The 10,056-nt window shown below is 40.3% G+C and overlaps 1 pseudogene; it reads right to left on the minus strand.

Moving 5' to 3' along the window:
- Window positions 1-378: 378 nt before the first annotated feature.
- Window positions 379-2,497, minus strand: LOC113079621 (zona pellucida sperm-binding protein 4-like; annotated as a pseudogene).
- Window positions 2,498-10,056: the final 7,559 nt, after the last annotated feature.

Below are 10,056 nucleotides of genomic sequence, written 5' to 3' on the forward strand. Positions count from 1 at the left end.
CTACTATGTGCATTAATGCAGTCAATAAGAATACACGCTTGTGTAGTATACTCCAATAAAAATGAATTGAATTTTCATTTCGCTCCTGCTGGTTCAAGTAGTTTTTCAGCAAACCACTCTTGAGCAAGACACCAGACCACCAATTTGCTCCCACGCAAAATGTGCATGTGCACTTGGATGGGTTAAACATCCAGTTAACAATTAACCTTTAAAATGGGGAACCTTGTGCTGCTCCAGGTTAGCAACTAGAGGATGGATAAAGTACTCGAATGCACAATTTACAAAAAGTTGTGGAACTTGGTTTAATAGTGCGAGAAAAAATGGCGCAAGAGGGATTTAATACCAGATTCTGCAAACACCACCAATAGACAAGATACCTCAGGGTTCTGCAAAGTTTATTAAAAACTAGATTTACATGACCAGAGTAAACTGCTCCACTAGAACCACAGTCTGCTCCCAGAGACAGCCTTGATAGGAGTATCTCTTCCTGAAAGAGGGGTGTTAGAAATGAGAACACTCATAAAATGCTCAGTTCTCTGGTCAAAAGTGAGAACTCACGTTTCCTGGTGCAGCGTTGCTCACAAGAGCCAAGATGATGGATGGCACATCTGTACTGCAATGGATGAAGATCTGACAGGGAAGAAAGAGGCTCAAGTCATAGACCCACAAGTAGTAAATACCAGTGTTCAAGTAATGGGGGAGGGGGGAGGCATACGGTTTCCTGCAGAGCAGCCAGTGAAGCTGGATCTACAAATGTGAACATCTGCACAACAAAGCGCTTGTAGTGGGTTGGGAACTGAAGACCAGACGATCCAGTCACTGGAACCAGTGTGGTCAGATAACGGTCGTCCTGGTAAGGGCATCTGAAGACAAAAGAAGGTTAGAAAGAGGGTCTCCCAGCAGACGAACAGGATAAAGATTGGCTGTACACTCACCCATCGATCAGAAGGTCCCACTGGGGGAGACTGAGTGGACTAGGGGTTGAAGTCGTCCAACAGCGTCCCAGCATCAGGACAATGTTGGGGTCAGTCCTCTCCATAATGTGCACCTCAACATACACAGGCTCTCGCAGGACTTTTGTGATGGGATAATCAGCATCACTGTAGTAGGACGTGTAGGCCTCATCCCCTGAAAAACACTGGGGTTTAACCAGCTCAAGTTTGAAAGGCTTTAGGCAGACAGGACAATACCTTACCTTCAGCACAGCCTTTGGTGACACATTGGCCATTGGCCAGTCTGAGCTCCACCCTGAGAGGTCCAGGAGCAGCTACTGGTGGAGGTGGAGGAACGGAGTTGACCTCCACAACCAGAGCTTCCACAGAAGTTTCAGAGTATCTACACTGGAAGAGAAACCTGGACAACACACAGCAAGCTTGTAGCATTTGTCAGGGATTAAAAGGTTCACACCAAGTCATAGATCACCTACTCAAAATGACTGTCCCTTGTGATGGAACCATATGGTCCAATCCCCACTTCATAGGATGAAGTCATTCGGTTTTCATACACCACATATCCGCCGTCCTCCTGTGAACAGAAACAGTGGCAGCATCCAGTCCATCATAAGCAAATGCAGAATAAAACCAGTAGCAGCTGCTCACCATCACACTCGTGCCACATGCGGTCACTGGGAACTGGTATATTGCAAAGGAAGGTGTGGACCCCACAGGAGCACAAGGTGGGTCGTTTCCACCCAGTAGATTAACCGAATCCAGACTCAGTCGAGGCAGAGTAACGTCTCGAGACACCACTACCCACAAACTGACCATCTCTAATACACTGGACAGTTACTAGAAACAAGGTACAAGAGCAGGTTAATGGAGAGAATCAGTTTAACAGGAACGGAATAAGATTGAGAACACTTACCCGCCCTCCCATAGAAACACTGCTGTGCATTAAAGCAGCAGTTAATAGCTTCACACTCAGCTCTACTGATCCCAGGTAGACCACATTGGATCTGCTCTGAATCAGCTACAGCACATTTATCAAGGGATCTGTCTGCACTAACTGGCTTCTGAATCGTGAAACTGTGGTTTGGGTAGTTTGTTGAACTGGCTTCTGAAGTGGAAACTGTGGTTTAGGTTGTTGAACTGGCTTCTGAAGCGGAAAACTGTGGTTCAGGTTGTTGTTGAACTGGCTTCTGAATCGGAAACTGTGGTTTGGGTAGTTGTTGAACTGGCTTCTGAAGTGGAAACTGCTGGTAAGTTGGTTGTTGAACTGGCTTCTGAAGTGGAAACTGTGGTTCAGGTTGTTGTTGAACTGGCTTCTGAAGCGGAAACTGTGGTTTAGGTTGTTGTTGAACCGGCTTCTGAAGTGGAAACTGCTGGTAAGTTGGTTGTTGAACCGGCTTCTGAAGCGGAAACTGCTGGGTCATCAGAGATTGAACATCCTGAAGCGATTTACTCCAGTGTGGAACAGCCTGACAGAAAGCACAAACCAGCAATATCTGAACTAAACACCAACTTGCAGCCATTGTTTAACAGCTAAACACAATGTGGAGATACTGCCCTTTGGTCTTTTTGTATTCTGCAGATTTCAGCCAATTAACGATAGTCCCTCCCTCTTCATTAACACTCATGGTTCTCATGAGTTGCAGAAAGGGGAGCTTATGCAGCTGGGTGATTCTCATTGGATCTCAAGATAGAATTCTCATTTTTCCTATTTTGAACATAAATGCACAAACTGAATTTGAAAAATCTTACTATCTTATCTGATTGTAATTGATTCTCAAATTCTGTTAACATGGTGTTCCTTGAGTCCAATGTCATATTGACAACAAATAAGAATGGTTCAAGTCCAATGTTTACTGGAACTTGCCAAAAGTAAATGTTTTTTCTTTGGTGCCGTTGTCCTTACCACTCCCCGCAGACAAGTGTGCTCTTAAAAATATGAGGAAAATACTACATTAAGCAGTTAATGATTTTAAGTATATGGAAGCTTATTTCCACCACAGAAGAAAAAAATAAATAAATAGAGAAGAAGAAGAAAGGTCATTTTGACTATTTATGTCATGACTGATCTATCTTACAGTTCGCTAATATCTCAAGGTTGCTGACTTTTTTTCTCCAAAATTGACCTTTTTGATTCCTTTGGGGGAAATAATTCCATAGAATCCATAGAAGTTTGTCAGCAAGTTTATTGAAACCACAAAAAAACCACATAGTTAAAGAGAAACCCTAACAACCTTTTATTCTTTATGATCAGACTGCAAGCTTTCTATAGTAAAACATGACCGCAAAAAGAAAAAGAAAGAAAAAGAAAAGAGCAATCTGAGTTAACATGACTAAATCAACTGACACTTAATGGACAAGTACAATAGAAGACCCCAGCAGCAAACACCAATTTTGGAATGTTTATTTTTTTCCGTGACGCAAGCTATGTCAATTAGCATTGCAATTGTGTGTTTATTGTCATTCAAAGTTTTCCGCTCTTTAATAGTGTTCTCAAAACGTTGGCACAAAAACATTATTCATAGAATCTTTTAAATATTACTACTTGTTTCACAATGTTCAGAGAACATTCAAAAGTTACGTTTCCATAATGTTTGGGAAATTATCAAAATGTTCCCTTAACATTCTCATAACCAGGAAAAAAACTTAAAAAAATAAATAAAATAAAAAAGCTGGGCATCCAGTGAAGATTCAAAAATAAAATTTGAATAACTTAATGGAAAGGCTTGTATAATGATATTTGAACATATTTCTGTTAAAGGTGCCACAGGATGGAAAACTGTATTTACCTTGGCATAGTTGAATAAGAGTTATGTACATGGAAATGAAATATCGTGAGCCTCAAACACCATTGAAAATCTCGTGCTGCAATAGTCCACTGAACAAGAGGCGAATCCAAACATAACACCGACTGTGACATTACAGTAGGGATCATTAATGTTTACACCCCCAACATTTGCATAACGTTTACCAGCCCATGTTCTAGGCCAGCCAGACCAGCCAGATATTGCTATTAAAACTGATAAATAAATAAAAAAAGAACCCAAAATGTTTTCAAATATTTAGCAATTAAGATAGATGAAGATATCGCTGACCCTAAACTGCAACGTCCTACTTTGTTAACTTTCTAAACTGTCAAAAAAAGTGGAAAAGACAAGTGCAAAAATGCTTATAACAGCAACACAGAAAATGCGTCCACATCTTCACCGACAACTCTCTCAAGCCTCGTTCACTCGGACGCTAAACATTCTTTCAAAATCTCTTAAAATCTATATCTTTGTCTGATACAGCCATATCAGGTTGGATGCCTAATCTCTCCATCATTCATGCTGGACAGAAAATATTTTTGCCATTAAACAGCCAATCAGAGTTGAGCTCAACATTATTATTCATGACCCCTCCAAATATTTCTAGGAACAAATCCTAGGTTTGTAAATGGACATGTAAAACCATTTCTGGAAAAATTTTGCCATTACCTAGGCCACATACCTTTTATGTACATAGATATCATTTAAAATATTGTATCAATGCATTTTATGGCACCTTTTAACTGGGATTATGAACTCCTATTTTGGCCAGAAGTTAAAAATGTCTTCTTTAGTTTTTGTCTTCTCCATATGTGAACTGATGGACTGGAGTGGTGTGGATTATTGTGATGTTTTTACTCTCATTCTGTCGGCACCCATTCATGCAGGGCATCCATCGCTGAGACACTGATGCAGTGCTACATTTCTACAAACCTGATGAAGAAACAAACTCATCCTAATCTTGGATGGCCCGAGGGTGAGCACATTTTCAGCAAATCTTCATTGTCACTACTGCTTTATAAAACTCTTCTCATCCATCCCATGCAGAGGACAGGAGTCTCAAAGCCTCGGCCATGCCTTTCTTTGCTCACCTCCTAACCAGGCGGTGCAGTTGGGTTTAGCAGGTGGGCTGTGGATTTGGACGCTCTTGGTAGCCAGAGCATCGCGGTACTAGAGTTTCTCCACAAGCGAGCGGATCTCAAACAGGGGTCAGTGCAGGAACACAGGCAGCATGGAGTGACATAGCTCCGATTATCACACCGTTCTCTGACAAAACCTTACGAGTGTCAATGGGACACTGGTGAGGGACAAACACAGAACGAACAAGGTGAATGCTGGGGAAACTGTGTCACAGTGTCTGTTCTGTGTATCCCTGGGTGTCCACTAGAGGTCTCACTTACGCATATCCTCACCCCACTTCAGTACTGCATTTCTCACAAGCCTTTATCTGGACTAATCACTTCATTGCACACAGCTGTTCCCACTCACATTGTTTGCACCTGTCTATATATACCCTGTTTGTTTCTGTCATTGTCATGGAGTACTTGGTTAATGTCACCCGGTATTTTCATGTTCCCTGGTTTTTGTTGTGTTTATTGTTTTGGACTGCTTTTCTGATTTTGACCTTTGCCTGGCTGCTTTATGATTCTGGATTACCCTAATAAAACACTGCTTTTGGATCTTTGGACCTAATCATCTGAATCAACTAATTAACTCTAAACACCTGCAAAAGATTCCTGAGGCTTTTAAAAACTCCCAGCCTGGTTCATTACTCAAAACCGCAATCATGGGTAAGATTGCTGACCTGACTGCTGTCCAGAAGGCCATCATTGACACCCTCAAGCGAGAGGGTAAGACACAGATAGAAATTTCTGAACGAATAGGCTGTTCCCAGAGTGCTGTATCAAGGCACCTCAGTGGGAAGTCTGTTGGAAGAAAAAAGTGTGGCAAAAAACGCTGCACAATGAGAAGAGGTGACCGGACCCTGAGGAAGATTGTTGAGAAGGACCGATTCCAGACTTCGGGGGACCTGCGGAAGCAGTGGACTGAGTCTGGAGTAGAAACATCCAGAGCCAGCTTGCACAGGCGTGTGCAGGAAATGGGCTACAGAGAAGCAGCACTGGACTGTTGCTCAGTGGTCCAAAGTACTTTTTTTGGATGAAAGCAAAATTTTGCATGTCATTCTGAAATCAAAGTGCCAGAGTCTGGAGGAAGACTGGGGAGAAGGAAATGCCAAAATGCCTGAAGCCCAGTGTCGGGTACCCACAGTCAATGATGGTATTACTATGCGCAATTGGCCTGCCAACTCTCCTGACCTGAACCCCGTAGAGAATCTGTGGGATATTGTGAAGAGAAAGTTGAGAGACGCAAGACCCAACACTCTGGATTAGCTTAAGGCCGTTATTGAAGCATCCTGGGCCTCCATAACACCTCAGCAGTGCCACAGGCTGATTGCCTCCATGCCACGCCACATTGAAGCAGTCATTGAGTGCATAACTGAACATAATTATTTGAAGGTTAGCTTCTTTTTTTTTATTAAAAACACTTTTCTTTTATTGGTCGGATGAAATATGCTAATTTTTTGAGATAGGAATTTTGGGTTTTCATGAGCTGTATGCCAAAATCATCAGTATTAAAACAATAAAAGACCTGAAATATTTCAGTTGGTGTGCAATGAATCTAAAATGTATTAAAGTTTAATTTTTATCATTTACATTATGGAAAATAATGAACTTTTATCACAAAATGCTAATTTTTTGAGAAGGACCTGTATATATATATATGATGTAAGATTAATAAGGGAATTAGGGTCAATATAACTCAAAGGGGTTTGAATTACAGTGAATAAGAACCAAATTAGTATGCAAATTATTCGGAATTAATATTTAACACTTTATCAACTGTTCGTCCACTGATAAATTGAAATTAGGGTATTTTTTTAAATTCTGGACAAAATATTATCCTACGCGGCCTACGGTAATAATATCATACAATTATGATAACTGATTATGAGCAAGGTAACAGAATCTATTGTTTAAGGCTGTAAACTTGTAAGCACACAGCACAAGACACTTTTATGTAAAATCAGACATGGCTTTATTGTACTACTCTAATACACACAAACTAAACTAACGAAAACACACATTCATTAAAACAGTGACAGAGAAAAGTGACGTTATTAACGGAAGGTGAATGGAGTCCCAAGTGTCTAGTTTTAGACATATTTCTTGACCGCAACCTGAGAGAATCAATCTACTAGCATTTTAATCTTAGTTAGTTTCTTAAAGGGTAAAATTTTTTTAGATTTAGTCAGAGAGCTCTCAGTCCCTCCATTGAAACTGTGTGTACGGTCTACTGTCCATGTCCAGAAAGGTAAGAAAGAATTTTTTGAAATTTAGAATTTCTAGAATTTTTTGAAGCATCAAAAATAAATGTTTGTCCAAAAATAGCAAAAACTATGACTTTATTAATCATTGTCTTCTCTTCCATGTCTGTTGTGAGAGAGTTAAAAACTAATCAATTTGTGATATCCGGTTCGCGAACGAATCATCAGATCTTTTGAACCAGTTCACCAAATCGAACTGAATTGTTTTAAACGGTTTGCATCTCCAATATGCATTAATCCACAAATGACTTAAGCTGTTAACTTTTTTAAGGTGGCTGACACTCCCTCTGAATTAAAACAAACCAATATCCCGGACTAATTCACTTACTCAAACAGTACACTGACTGAACTGCTGTGAAGAGAGAACTGAAGATGAACAGCGAGCTGAGCCAGATATTGACTCGATAACTACCGAGTCGTAGGTTTTGCTATTTTTGGACCAAATTTTTTTTTTTGATGCTTCAAAATATTCTAACTGACCCTCTGATGTCACATGGACTTATGGACACATGGACAGTATACCGTACATTTAGTTTTTTGGGTGATCTATCGCTTTAATAAGATTTGCACCAGTTTCAGCTAGAATTAGGAGATATTGTGTACTTGCGTTTGGATGCAGCTTGTGGTTTTGGATGTATTCCCTTCTGTAACGAAGTTGCTGGAGAGGGAATCTCTGCCGCTGATTGGCTGGCAGTTGGTTGATGATGCGTTCTGAGGGACAGCACTCGATGGTGAGTGGTTGAGTGGCTTTGCCAGGTGGCGCTTCGTTTGCGAGACTTCCTGGATTGCCGGTTGCTTTTCCACCAGTCTGGAGCGACTCTGAGATGAGTTTTGAGTGAGCTCTTGGTGGTTTGAAGAGTCCACGCTTGATGATAGAAAGGTCAGCACAAAACATAAGCAAGAGCAAAGTCACTGGAAAAGCAGGGCAAAAAGTCAACGCAAAAAGCAAGGAAAACTGCTTGTCATTGGGTTATAAGCGTGTCCATCTGACCCGTCCTTCCTAGTGTGACAGCCAATCAGATATTGTCTTGGGCGGGACCTACGCCCAGTTCTCCGGTTCTTGCATGTAATTAGCGTAATGTCCACGTGAACGCGTGTGTCCAAACTCCTGAGAGTTTAGTTGAAACGCTTTAATAAGCGAACTAGTTTAAATATGGTGCATTCTACACACATCTACTTTATACCAAATTCTAGAAATCATTTACCCATCAAGTAGGTACCAAAATACATATACTTTGCATATTTGAGGTGGAGATAAATAAGGATTTAGTCGTGATAAGTGTTTAACACACAAAATTAAAATGAGTAATATAAAGCATGCACAATACAGAGAATACACATGTATGAGGAAACTTCTGGTGATTAGTTCCTATAACTGAGGTAGAAAACCCTACGAATAGGCTGTAATTAAAGTTAAAGACACAGAAACAATTCCACAAGTTATATAAAACATGCATGATACGTAAGATATATGTGGGGTAAATGCTGGTAATCAATTCAGCTTATTGGAAACAATTTTGAGACCGTTATTTGTATTCAACCACAAGTGGGTTAAATTTCAGTCTACTGGTTTTGGAGACAAAGTCTCTGGAATTTACAGCTGCAGAAAGGAGGTGTTCACTGGTTTAAGGTTTGTGGTGATCCTGGGCCATAGGAATGCCTTAGCATCCTTCCGTTTCCTGATAAGTCTGGGGATTTATGACATTGGGGTCACCACAGGGTTTATTGGCCATTTGGTCTTAAGTTGGGGGAACAAAGAGAAATCTTTTCCTGCTGTCCTGGCATCGCTGGTATGAGATTAGACCAGCACAAAAAGGAAAATGGGGGTGACATCTCCTTTAGCCATCTTGGCACCATGACTGTGTTTTATGACGTACTAATGGTTCGATGGGAAATTGACTGTTCAAGGATAATCCTACAGTGAATCTGTAATCTAAATTACTTAATGAACAAGTTCACACTCGGCCTTCTATTTTGTTTCTCATGAAACTTTGACTCCAAGTTTGTTCTTGTGAGCCTTGGCATGATGGCAGAACAGCATTGTCTTTTTACGAGGACACGACTAAATGCCTAGAAAAGAACAGACACCCCATCCTAGCCAATTAGCGCATGATCCCAACAACATCTGGCTGGCAAGCCCTGATGTGTTTACACACACGAATAGGTCCCCTTGTGAAAAAGTGTGCTTAATTGTATTAAAAGTGTACCTCCAATCTTAAAAGTATACTTTTAAAAAAAAGTGCATTTGCAGATATCATAGTTTAAATTAAAGGCCACTTAAGTGTACTTACAGATTACACTTTAATCACAACAGGTCTTAACCTAGGTGCACTTTATATAAAAATAAAAGACTTGTCTAAGTATTACTTACTTTACATAATGTTAGTGTTTTAAGTACAATTGTTTATCACTATACTAAAGCACATGTAAAATAATTTACTTTAATTTCAACTTCAGTGTTCTCTCTTGTATTTTCAGTGTGTTCTCTTGGACTACAATATATAGCCTACTATGTGCATTAATGCAGTCAATAAGAATAAACTTCAATACACGCTTGTATAGTATACTCCAATAAAACTGAATGGTTGACATTTTCCATTTCCAGCTCCTGCTGGTTTCAAGTAGTTTTTCAGCAACAGTGTTGGGTGTAACGCGTTACAAAGTAACGCGTTACTGTAATAATATTACTTTTTTCAGTAACTAGTAGTGTAAGGCATTACTCGTCTGAAAATGGTAATATTATTACAGTTTTCCCAAGCTAGTTACTTGCGTTACATTTGCCAGTAGCACCTTCATCACACACAAGGCACACAACACAGAGAACAGAAGGGAAGGGAAGGAGGGCGTGAATGGAACAGTGATTGGTCTGGGTTTGGCACGAGGTATCATTTACCATCACTGATTGGTCGACAGCCGG

Source organism: Carassius auratus, unplaced genomic scaffold (assembly GCF_003368295.1).
Source record: "Carassius auratus strain Wakin unplaced genomic scaffold, ASM336829v1 scaf_tig00028749, whole genome shotgun sequence".
In the NCBI taxonomy this organism is placed as follows: Eukaryota; Metazoa; Chordata; class Actinopteri; order Cypriniformes; family Cyprinidae; genus Carassius; species Carassius auratus.